Below are 13,396 nucleotides of genomic sequence, written 5' to 3'. Positions count from 1 at the left end.
AGGGCCGAGTTCTGGCTTGATAACACCATTCGGGTGTTCGATGAATTGTCATGCACACCCGACGAATGTCTAAAATGTGCTGTATCTTTGTTACAAGACTCAGCCTACTATTGGTGGAGGACCTTGATTTCCATAGTCCCGAACGAGCGAGTAACTTGGGACTTCTTTCAAACGGAATTCCGAAAGAAATTTATTAGCCAACGGTTCATTGATCAGAAGCGTAAGGAGTTCTTGGAACTCAAGCAAGGCCGTATGACTGTATCTGAATACGAACATGAATTCGTAAGACTCAGTAGGTATGCCCGGGAGTGTGTAGCTGATGAGGTTGCTATGTGCAAAAGATTCGAGGAAGGATTGAATGAAGATTTAAAGCTACTAATGGGTATTTTGGAAATAAAAGAATTCGTAACACTAGTCGAACGAGCCTGCAAGGCGGAAGAACTTGGAAAGGAGAAGAGGAAGGCTGAATTTGAAGCTAGAGATTATCGTAAAAGATCGACAGGTAAAGCTCCGTTCTCAGCTGTAAAGAAGTTCAGGGAGGACATTAATAAGTCGAGGGCGACTGCGGGAATTTCCATCAGGGCAAGACCATCGATGGGCTCCCGAGCTACTTCGGTAGCTAGTGTGGGCAATAATCGTCACGAGAAACCTGAATGTCCCCAATGTGGAAGACGACACCTAGGTGAATGTTAGGGCAAGTCTACTAGCGGGGCCTGTTACGGATGCGGTTCGAAGGACCACTTCATTAGAGATTGCACGGAGCTGGATGAGAAGAATAAGATTCAAGGTGCAAGACCTAGTGGAGTGACATCTAGAGGTAGACCACCGAGAATTTTAGGAGGCAGGGGTGGTAGTCAGAGGGGGGCCTCTGATATGGCCGATCGAGCTGAGAACCGTACTCCTGCTAGAGCATATGCCATTCGCGCACGAGAGGAGGCATCCTCCCCCGACGTCATCACTGGTACCTTCACTCTCTTTGATACTAATGTGATTGCATTGATTGACCCTGGTTCTACTCATTCATATGTATGCGAAACCTTAGCAACCAGTAAGACTCTACCTGTTGAGTCTACTGAGCTCGTAATTCGAGTATCAAACCCTTTGGGTCAATGCGTACTTGTTGATAAAGTGTGTAAGAGATGCCCTCTAATAATCCGAGAATCCTGTTTTTCGGCCGATTTGATGCTTTTGCCGTTTGACGAGTTTGATGTTATTCTTGGTTTGGATTGGTTAACCGCGCATGATGCGGTTGTGAATTGCAAAAGCAAGACTATCGATTTGAGGTGCGCAAATAACGAAATAATCCGAGTTGAGTCTGCGGACTTAAGGGAGTTGCCAGCTGTAATATCAGCAATGTTGGCCCAGAAATATGTAAGGAAAGGGTGCGAAGCATACCTCGCGTATGTACTTGATGACAAGGAGTTAGAAAAGAAACTCGAATCGGTGCCGGTGGTTTGTGAATACCCAGATGTTTTTCCTGAAGAGTTACCGGGTTTGCCACCTATTCGGGAGGTAGAGTTTGGTATTGAGCTTGTACCTGGAACTACGCCAATTTCGATCACTTCGTATCGTATGGCACTAATCGAGTTAAAAGAGTTGAAAGCTCAGTTGCAGGAATTGACGGATAGAGGTTTCGCTCGATCGAGTTTCTCACCTTGGGGTGCACCAGTATTGTTCGTGAAAAAGAAGGACGGAACCATGAGGTTGTGCATTGACTATCGACAACTGAATAAAATGACGATAAAGAATAAGTATCCGTTACCGCGTATTGATGATCTGTTCGATCAATTAAAGGGAGCATCGGTGTTTTCAAAGATAGATTTGAGATCGGGTTATTATCAGTTGCGGATTCGAGATTCGGACGTACCCAAAACTGCTTTCAGAACGAGGTACGGTCACTACGAGTTCTTAGTGATGCCATTTGGGCTCACTAATGCCCCTGCGGTGTTTATGGATTTGATGAATCGGATCTTCAGGCCGTATTTGGATCGGTTCGTAGTTGTGTTTATTGATGACATCTTGGTCTATTCAAGAGATGAGACCGAACATGCTGAGCATCTGAGGCTAGTGTTGCAAATTTTGCGGGATAAGCAGTTATATGCTAAGTTCAGTAAGTGTGAGTTCTGGTTAAGAGAGGTTAGCTTCTTGGGTCATGTGGTATCTGCATCGGGTATTCGAGTTGACCCGAGCAAAATTTCAGCCATACTTAACTGGAAGCCTCCGAGAAATGTTACCGAAGTCCGGAGCTTTCTAGGGCTCGCCGGTTATTACCGACGATTTTTCAAAGGTTTCTCGATGATAGCCACACCAATGACGAAGCTACTTCAAAAGGATGTTAAGTTCGAATGGACGGAGAAATGTCAGAAAAGCTTCGATCAACTGAAAACTCATTTGACTGAAGCTCCAATTTTGGTGCAACCCGAATCGGGTAAAGAGTTTGTCATTTATAGTGACGCATCCCTACTTGGGTTGGGTTGCGTATTGATGCAAGAAGGTCGAGTTGTGGCCTATGCGTCGAGACAATTGAAGCCACACGAGAGAAATTATCCGACCCATGATCTCGAACTAGCCGCCATTGTGTTTGCATTGAAAATATGGCGACATTATTTGTTTGGTGAGAAGTGCCATGTGTTTTCGGATCACAAAAGTCTCAAATATTTGATGACTCAACAAGACTTGAATCTGCGACAAAGACATTGGCTTGAGTTGTTGAAAGATTACGAGCTTGTCATTGATTACCACCCGGGAAAGGCTAATGTGGTTGCGGACGCCTTAAGCCGGAAATCACTGTTTGCTTTGCGAGCAATGAATGTACACTTGTCTGTTCTACCTGACAATGTGTTAGTAGCTGAATTAAAAGCCAAACCATTATTGACTCATCAAATTCGTGAAGCTCAGAAAGTCGATAATGAATTGGTTGCAAAACGAGCTGAGTGTGTTCCGAACAAGGAATCGGAGTTTCAGATTGATGATGATGGTTGTTTGAGGTTTAGAAGTCGTTTGTGTGTTCCAAGGAATTCGAAACTCATTTCGATGATTCTGAACGAAGCCCATTGTAGCCGAATGTCAATTCACCCGGGGAGCACGAAAATGTACAACGACTTGAAACGTCGGTTTTGGTGGCATGGTATGAAACGAGACATCTCCGACTTTGTTTCGAGATGTTTAATATGTCAACAAGTGAAAGCGGAACATCAAGTGCCTTCAGGGTTGCTTCAGCCGATCATGATACCCGAGTGGAAATGGGACCGAGTCACAATGGACTTTGTGTCCGGACTGCCATTGTCCGCAAGTAAGGATGCGATTTGGGTTGTTGTTGATAGGCTGACTAAGTCGGCTCAATTTATCCCCGTGCGTACGGATCTTTCATTGGATAAACTAGCCGAATTGTATGTCTCTCAGATTGTGAGATTACATGGAGTACCTATTTCTATCGTGTCGGATAGAGATCCGAGATTCACCTCACGATTTTGGAAGAAATTGCAAGAAGCTTTGGGTACCAAGCTGCATTTTAGCACCACTTTTCACCCCCAAACCGATGGTCAATCCGAGCGGATAATTCAGATACTTGAGGATATGTTGAGATGTTGCATCCTCGAGTTCAGTAGTTCATGGGAACGGTATTTACCTTTGATTGAATTCGCTTACAACAATAGTTTTCAATCAAGTATTAAGATGGCACCTTATGAGGCTTTGTACGGTCGTAAATGCCGTATGCCATTGTTTTGGACCGAGCTTGGTGAAAGTAAAATTTTCGGAGTTGATTTGATTAAAGATGCCGAACAAAAAGTAAAGGTAATCCGCGAAAGTCTGAAGGTAGCCACAGATCGTCAAAAATCGTATGCGGATTTAAAACGAAAGGACATTGAATATCAGGTGGGAGATAAAGTGTTTCTTAAAGTGTCACCTTGGAAGAAGGTACTCAGATTTGGCCGTAAAGGCAAGTTGAGCCCGAGATTCATTGGGCCGTACGAAATTTCCGAACGAGTGGGGCCGGTTGCATATAGATTGATTTTGCCCCCTGAACTTGAAAGGATGCACGACGTCTTCCATGTTTCAATGCTTCGACGTTATAGATCCGATCCGTCACATGTGATTAATCCCTCGGAAGTTGAAATTCAATCTGACTTAAGCTATGAAGAAGAACCGATTCGTATCCTAGCTCGTGAAGTGAAAGAGTTGCGAAATAAAAGGGTTCCGTTGGTTAAGGTGTTGTGGCTCAAACACGGGATCGAGGAAGCAACCTGGGAACCCGAGAGCTCGATGAAAGAACGATATCCAAACCTATTTACCGGTAAGATTTTTGAGGACGAAAATTTCTTAAGTGAGGGAGAGTTGTGACAGCCCAAAATTGACCCTAGTCGGGAAGTGGTTTCGGGACCGCTAAACTGAGTCACCGAAAGGTTTGAATGTGATGTTTATTGTCTAGAATATGTAATCATGAATGTGTGAAAATTTCAAGCTTCGATTTAGTCGATTGCATGTGAATTTAGTCAATAGGACTTATATGAGAAAATTTTAAAATGTGATAGGTCAATGCATGAGGACCTATTAGTGCATGTGGAAGAAAAAGGGGACTTGCATGTCAAATTCCCCTTCCCTAATATGTAGTGGCCGGCCATGCTATGGGTGGAAACATGTCACCAACATGTTGTGTTAGTGCTGTATGGTAAGGAAAATAAAATAATAAGCATGATAATTAAATAATGAAAGGAAGGGTGATGAAAAAAAAAAGAAAAAAAAATAATAATGGTCTCATGCATACACCCCATTGCCGTGAGCTAAAGGAAGGAAAAAGAAAGGTTTTGTTCATCCTTTTTCAACCTCTTTTGACCAAAAATCCTAAGGAAGAGGATTAGGAGGAAGTTTGGCCATGCATGTAACTAGATTGAGGTATGTTTAATGTTATTCTTTGAGATTCATGTATATTTTAAGTTGTAAGTTCAAAATCTACCTAGCCATGGTTCAAACTTTGTTAAATGATGGAGATGACATTCGGCCATGAATGTTACGTTCTTGGTTGGTATTTTGATGTCTTTGGTGATGAGGTAAGGAGATGGTTGACTTTGGGTGTTTAATAAAAGGGTTTGGATGTGAGAGTGTGTGAGAAGTAGAAATGAGGAGTCTTAGCAACTCCATGAAGGTTCGGCCATGGTAGTTTGAGGATTAGAGATTTTATTTCTTGTTAAAAATTTGATGAATCCTAGTGTGTGAAGTGTTTGAACCAACTAAGGATTAATAGATGCATGGGTACAAAGTAGGAAGAATCGGCTACTATGGTTGACACCAATGCCGAATGTAAAGATGTTATAGTAAATAATGTATGTGATTTGAGTTGATAATGTGAAAAAGGATAATTAGATGTATTATAAATGATATAAAGATTTTAGAAATTATTTTGGTTAGGTGTGTGTATGATTAAGTATATTCGGCAATATACTTAAAGTGAGTACTTGATATTATATGGGAGTATGTATATTCGGCCACATGAGTAAATATATATATGATGTTAAATTTGATTATGTATAATGGGCATTAAGATGTGGAACTTAAGAAATGTAGTCATATGTGGAATTACATGATGTTATAGTTGACATTGTACACACATACATCCATTCGGCCATCAACATGAGTAATTAGTGAGGATGGTTGCCGAATATACAAACATACATAAGCATGTGTAATTGAATTATGAATGTTTAACAAGATGGTTAAACTAGTGAATTATTGATTAAGCTCAAGGAGCTAAAGGAGGAGAATCAAGCAAAGGCAAAGAAAAGATCACTGAGTAGCCGAGTTGGAACCGTCTTACCCAACACAAGGTAAGTCATTAAGCATGTAGTTGGTATTATTTCAAATGGTCATAATGTTTATGTATTGATGCTGAATGGAATGAATAAATATACATATATATACATATGCATGTACGTATGTGATGATGAAATTGTTGAATGAAAAAAAAAGAGGTAAGATGTACTGAGTTGTTGATCTCGGCACTAAACGTGCGGGTATAACCATTTATGACCATGAGATTGGCGCTAAGTGCGCGGGATTAAATTGTACAGCACTAAGTGTGCGATTTGACTATGTTGCACTAAGTGTGCGAAATGAATATGATGCACTAAGTGTGCGAATTGACCATGCGGCACTAACCGTCTTACCCAACACAAGGTAAGTCATTAAGCATGTAGTTGGTATTATTTCAAATGGTCATAATGTTTATGTATTGATGCTGAATGGAATGAATAAATATACATATATATATATGCATGTACGTATGTGATGATGAAATTGTTGAATGAAAAAAAAAGAGGTAAGATGTACTGAGTTGTTGATCTCGGCACTAAACGTGCGGGTATAACCATTTATGACCATGAGATTGGCGCTAAGTGCGCGGGATTAAATTGTACAGCACTAAGTGTGCGATTTGATTTCGTAGCACTAAGTGTGCGAGTTGATTATATAGCACTGTGTGTGCGGACTCAATATACATTCGTGAATCATTATGGACACTATGTGTGCAACACTATTGAGTCGATCGCGGACAGCGGATCGGGTAAGTGTCTTGAGTACATGGCTAATAGGTGCTATGCTTATACTTGGTGTTGAGCTCGGTAAGTTTGAACCTATGTGACAAATATACTTGAAGTCACGTACATAAAATTTATCGTAGGATGGGTGAAAGGCCGTTTAGTCGTTTGATTGTAACGAAAATAAATTGATTTATGAAAATGCTTCAATGTCCTATTGATGAGTATATGGAATGTGAATGCATGAATTGATATGAAACTGAATCGATAGGTTGGAGGAACTATGGTATGGTTCGGTATGGATGGAGTAAATTGTCTCGTTCCATTTTGTTTCCTCTTGTGATAATGTTATTGATGGATGGTAGTGCATTGCTTATGACTTACTGAGTTATAAACTCACTCGGTGTTTCCTTGTCACCCATTATAGGTTGCTTGGACTCATCTATTTTTGCGGGGTCAGGCCGTCATCGAAGTCATCACACCGGATAGCAAGTTTTGGTACTTTCTTCTTAGTTGGCTAGAAGAACATTTTGGCATGTATAAGCTATTACGTTGTGTTTGAACTTTGGCATGTAAACTTTAAGCCATGCGAAAATGGCACGAATGTTCGATTGAGTTGGATCAAGGGTAGGCATGAAATGGACCTAGTTACTTTCGTAACAGATGCTGGCAGCAGCAGTGTCATGAGATTGAAAAATCACTAAAAATAGTAGGAGTGGAATTAATTGATGAATAAATTATGTAATCGAAGCTCGATGAGTCTGTTTTCATGAGGAAGTAACGAAAAGATCATATGGGCAGTATATTAAGAGATAATCAGATTTTTGTGGGACAGGGCCAGAACGGTTTCTGGATTCCCTGCTCCGACTTTGGAAATTCATTATAAATTAACCAGAGATAATTAGGGGTCATACCATATATGTACAGATTCCTCTCTGAGTCTAGTTTTTATAGAAACAAACGACATCAGTATTGAAGCCCCGTGCAGGGAGATATCCAAGTCGTAATGGGCAAAGGTCAGTGTAGTCGACCCCTGCAACATGGGAGACTTTGACTAATAAACTGTACTAATTGGCCCGACCAAAAATTCTAGAAAACAATACATAGATGGGCACATGAGTCTAGTTTCTGGGAAAAATTACGAAACTGATTTTTGAGTTACGAAACTCAAGATATGATTTTTAAAACGACTAGTACACAGATTGGGCAGTGTCCGGAAAATAAATTTTATAAGGGGTTAAAGTCAGTTAACACCTCGTGTTCGACTCCGGTGTCGGTTTCGGGTTCGGGGTGTTACAGGAACTGCATCAAGTTCTAGTGGATGGAAATCTACATCCAATTGGGGACGTTATCAAATGCCCAGAAGAAGGGATGACGTACTACCTACGACATCAACCGATGAGGGGATGTCGTACGCTGCAGATGATTGTGGGTTAGAAGATGACTCCGATGTGGATCCACCTCGAGAGCCCGGGCCGGATGGTACAGAGGTGGGATTATTTTCTGAACCGAAGCCTATTCCAACAGAAGGTGAAGATGGTGAAAGGAGTTCAGATGATGAAGAAAATCCACGATTCAGAGCATACTCACCTCCAACCCACATGCATAATGTCAATCTATCAGCGGATGATGCGTTAGAGTTTCCATATCTACCACACTGGATGCGCGATCGTACAAGTTCGGGGGTAGATTTCGATGAACTAGAAGTTGGTAATCAGTTTACCAATAATGATAGTTTTATTGGTGCTTTGAAACAGCATAGCATCAAAAATGGTGTTAATTACCACGTCGTTAAATAAATATCTGATAAGTTTGAAGCGAAGTGTGCGGTGCAAGACGGCACATGTTCATGGAAAATCGTCGCCTTGTTAAGGAAAATGACAGGGTTGTGGGAGATAAAAAAGTACAAAGGTCCACATACATGTGCTGTAGGTACAGTATTGAATGTATCTGAATAATAATTTTATTTTGCAATGTTGCATTATTTAATGTACTCCCTCTGTAGGTGTTTCACAAGATCATCCCAAAATGGATTCAGCTATGTTGGCTAGCTTAATACTGCCCACGATAAAAGCAGATCCTAGGACTTCAGTGCCGGTGATAATTGCCAATATCTGTAGCCAAATGGGGTACACGCCCTCTTACCGTAAGGCTTGGATAGCTAAGCAAAAGGAGTTGGAGAAGCTGCATAGTGGGTGGGACGCCTCATATAATGAAATATGGCAGTGGTGTCAGGTGCTAGAGAGATACGTCCCAGGTGCCATCACAGACCTTAAAACGGAACATGCGTACTGCAACGGCCGATTGCTACGAGGATGCCAAGTGTTCAAACGCCTATTTTGGACCTTTAAGGAATGCCGAGATGCATTTCCATACTGCAAGCCGTTGATACAAATTGACGGTACTTTCATGTTCGGTAGGTATACTCATCGGCTATTGGTTGCAGTGGCACAGGACGGCGGTGGGAGAATTCTTCCAATTGCATTTACAATAACACCGGGGGAGTCATCTGATGACTGGGATTTCTTTCTCTCTAGGTTAAGGAGGCATGTGTGCCCCCAACCTGATATCTGTGTTATTTCAGATTGGGGCACCGGTATACTAGCTGCATTTGATCGAGAGGGAAGCTTGTGGTAGCACAGACACCATAGATATTGCCTAAGACACGTTGCTTCGAACTACTACAGGCAATATCCATCTAAGAGTGAACGACGACAAGTCACCAACATGGGTATTTACTTTATATCTGTATTATTTCATTTGTCAATTTGAATTAGTTTTATTGGTAGAAGTGATATAAAATATTCGCTATGAACTTATATTGGCAGGGTATGAAATAAATAAAGATCGTTTTCACGAGATGTTGACAATTTTACGATCCCAAAACGAAGAAGGGGCGGACTACCTTTGTAACATACGTTTCGAACAGTGGGCACAAACATACGACGAAGGCCTACGATATGGCCATATGACGTCGAACCTGGCAGAATGCATAAATTCTATTCTTAAAGGAACGCGCCATCTACCGATAACATCGGTTGTGCGAGAGACATATTTCTGTTTGGCGGCGCTATTTCCAAAGCGAGCAGCAACTTATGCAGGCCAGATGCAGGGTGGCCATGTATGGTGCAGTAAGGTAGTTCAAGAAATTAACAAGGTGAAGGCGAGGGCAAACATCATGCACACAGTGTGTCACGATCGAGACAATTTATGGTTTCGCGTGACGGAGTTTGACAGACCGCACCAAGGTGTTGTTGGCGGGCAATATTGTGTACACTTGCGAAACAGGACTTGTGACTATGGGAAGTTTGATGCACTTCGTTATCCATGCGCTCATGTTATTGCATCTTGTCAGAAACTCCGTCTGATCCGCTGAGTTATGTGGACGAAGTGTACAAATTAGAAAACATGTACAACGTATGGAGACACGTTTTCCCATCGGTCCTAGATGAACATAAGTGGCCGCCCGTATCTCTTGCTCCTTTTAAGCTGTTACCGGATAGAGAATTGCGTTGCAAACCAAAGGGTCGACCTTGCTCCATTAGAATATGGAACAATATGGATATCCGAGAAACAACCAGTCAACAGAAGTTGTGCGGATGGTGTAGAAACCCAGGCCATACAAGTCGATCATGCCCTAATCGCAATAGTTGAATGTAATTTTAGAAAAAATTATCAAATTAGTTTAATTTCTTAATTGTTAGTACCAGTCAAAACATTTTACCAAATCTAACATTATGTAAAACTATGTAAAATTATTAAGCCCAAAAACTTTTGTTAATGGTTAGTAAAATTATCAAACTATGTAAAATTATTAAGCCCAAAAACTTTTGTTAATGGTTAGAGTTTTTAATTAAATTAAGTTAGGGTTTTAGGGTTTTTAATTAAATTAGGTTAGGGTTAGGGTTTTTAATTAAATCAAGTTAGGGTTAGGGTTTTTAATTAAATTAGGTTAGGGTTAGGGTTTTTAATTAAATTAAGTTAGGGTTAGGGTTTTTAATTAAATTAGGTTAGGGTTAGGGTTTTTACTTAAATTAGGTTAGGGTTAGGGTTTTTAATTAAATTAGGTTAGGGTTAGGGTTAGGGTTAGGGTTTTTAATTAAATTAGGTTAGGGTTAGGGTTTTTAATTAAATTAGGTTAGGGTTAGGGTTTTTAATTAAATTAGGTTAGGGTTAGGGTTTTTAATTAAATTAGGTTAGGGTTTAAGGTTTTTAATTAAATTAGGTTAGTGTTTAGGGTTTTTAATTAAATTAGGATTTTTTTTACATCAAATAGAACTTCTATTTAATTATATCAAATAATATCAAAATAACTCGGAAAAATTTTTATGCGTATTACATAAAATAAACTTCTATTTCATTACATAAAATAATAAATTTTAATACGGTAATCAATGTCTATGCCCGGGGGATTCGGTTCCACATGGCGGCCGTCGACAGTTACGCGCTGGATTCCTCCTTCCTCTAGCTTCAGGCGACGGTTGTTCTTCCTCTGGCGCTGATTATTGTTCTTCCGGTTCGGCATCTGGTTGTCGGACTTGGGACGATGATCCACCTTCAAAGAATAGTGTATGTGGAGGTGTTTGCATCATGAACGTCGACTGTGTTTGAAAGCCATGCGTTGCTGGCGATTGTTAAAAAGGAGAGCTCTACGACGACCCCCCTTACGACTCCTCCTACGCCACTGGCCTAATTATCGGTGGTCCGCTTGACATAACAGGAAATGGAGCTGATCCGGGCATTTGGCTCCAACCTGCCATAGGATTCGGAAAAGGATACATGTACAGGTTAGGGTACATATAAGGGCTAGGAAACACACCTGGCATCATAGGGAAAGGCGATTGCGTGGGTATCATCTATTGAATTGCTGCGTCAGGTGACTGCGTCGCGCCTTTCCCTTCCGCCACGTATTTGTCGTTGCCTCTCCTCTGGCGTAAGTAAATACGGCTTGCCATGGATCCTAAACCATGGCATGTATTCTGGAACGCACGCTAACTCCAGAACGATGATTTCTTCCCGAGTAGGTAGATATTCATGCCGATTTTCCCACATTTCCGTGTACTCTGACCAGTATCTAGGCCAATCCGTACCTAATAGCCGAAGGTCGATTTTGTGGTGATCGTCAAACACCTCAGGGTCCTCAGGAATTGGTTGTCTACATCCAAATTGTCGTAGCACTCTGTCTGTCTGGTGGGGCTCCACGGTTGCATAGTTGATCAACACCACTTTCGCGTGCCAAGCGTTCGGATTTTGTAAAAACTTTTCCGGGATTACTGTCCGGATTGTCGGATCCTCGTATGGTGTCCATTGAAACTACATGAACATGATAGAAATATTAGTTATATACATAATACAAAATACAAAATACTAAATACTAAATACTAAATATCAATCCACTAGCGAATGTATGGAAATATCTATTTGCAATAATACTTACTTCTGCTTCCGACCGTTGCTCCAATAGAAGCTGTATATCTTCAAGTTCAGACGGTAATCCACGATAACTTGCCGGATGGTTCCACCTAATTAAATAAATTTTTAGCATACTTTTATTATTACAAAATCTACATAAGAATTCCAAAATGTAATATAAAATTTACCTCGTTACGAGTGAGAATGTATATGGGTGGTTCACTCGAGGACATAGAAATGGAAAGCGAAACCATGCCCATGATTGCAGTAGTGACAGGCAACCTCCGATGTTTGCTCTCCTCGGTCGCGTCGCCCCGCACATCTCCCAATATAATGTTGCCAAGACGGCAGACCCCCAACTAAATTCACCAGCTCCTCTAAAATCAACGAGTTTTAGCAGCCACCTTAGATGTACACGGCTCCGTGATGTGTCGGGCATCAGATAACCTCCAATTATTTGAAGAATGTATGATCAAGCATATCGGATTCTTTCAATTTCGGTTGAATTTGCATTCGGATCGGGGAAGGTGGCACGTAACCAGCCCATCTTCACCTTACCTCCATCCATTTTATCCGGAACAGCGCCCAAAAGCTCGTAGCACACCGCCTCCCAATTGCTAGATTGGGCAGACCCAGTGACTGGGTGTCCATCCAACGACAATCCCAATTGCAAATGGACATCTTCTAGAGTGATAGTGTACTCTCCACATGGAAGATGAAATGTGTGCGTCTCGGGTTTCCACCTCTCGATCAACGCACTGATCAGTTTCGGCTCCAACTTGCATCCTCGGCCTACCGTCGCCACATGCCAAAAACGCGCTTCCCGCAGGTAGTTCTCTACTAACGGTGATGGAGGAGCATGCATATTCTGGATATTGCATTCCAATACCCGATCTTCAGACTTTTATAACAAATAATAAATTAATAATTATCTAAAAATACATAAATAAAAATATCTTAAATAATATTTAAAATTTAAATTTAATACTTACCATTTTCATTTGGTCCACCGATATGTGATTGCTATCAAGATGAATCAATGATCCGGCCATTGATGAAAATATAAAAAAATTTAAAATTATTTTAAAAAAATAAAAAAATTTAAAATTATTTTAAAAAATGAAATTGAGGGGAAATTGAAATTTAATATGGATTTGAGAGATTTTTGGAAGGAAATTGAAAGGATTTTGGAAGGAAATTGAGAGTTTGAGAGGATTTTGGAAGGAAATTGAGAGAATTTTGGAAGGAAATTGAGATAGGATTTGTTTGTGGAAAAAAAAGGGGTGAGGAGGGTTTTATAGTTTTGTTTTTGACCGTTGGGGTGGGGGGCAACGGTCAAATTTTTGACCGTTGGGGTACTGTTCACGCGCGGGGGACATCGCGTCCACGTCAGCGCGACCTGCTGACGTGGACGCGATGTCCTGACACGTACCCTGACATCGCGCTGACGTGGA

Source organism: Gossypium hirsutum, chromosome D03 (assembly GCF_007990345.1).
Source record: "Gossypium hirsutum isolate 1008001.06 chromosome D03, Gossypium_hirsutum_v2.1, whole genome shotgun sequence".
NCBI lineage: Eukaryota > Viridiplantae > Streptophyta > Magnoliopsida > Malvales > Malvaceae > Gossypium > Gossypium hirsutum.
Note: the sequence above shows the minus strand (reverse complement) of the source record.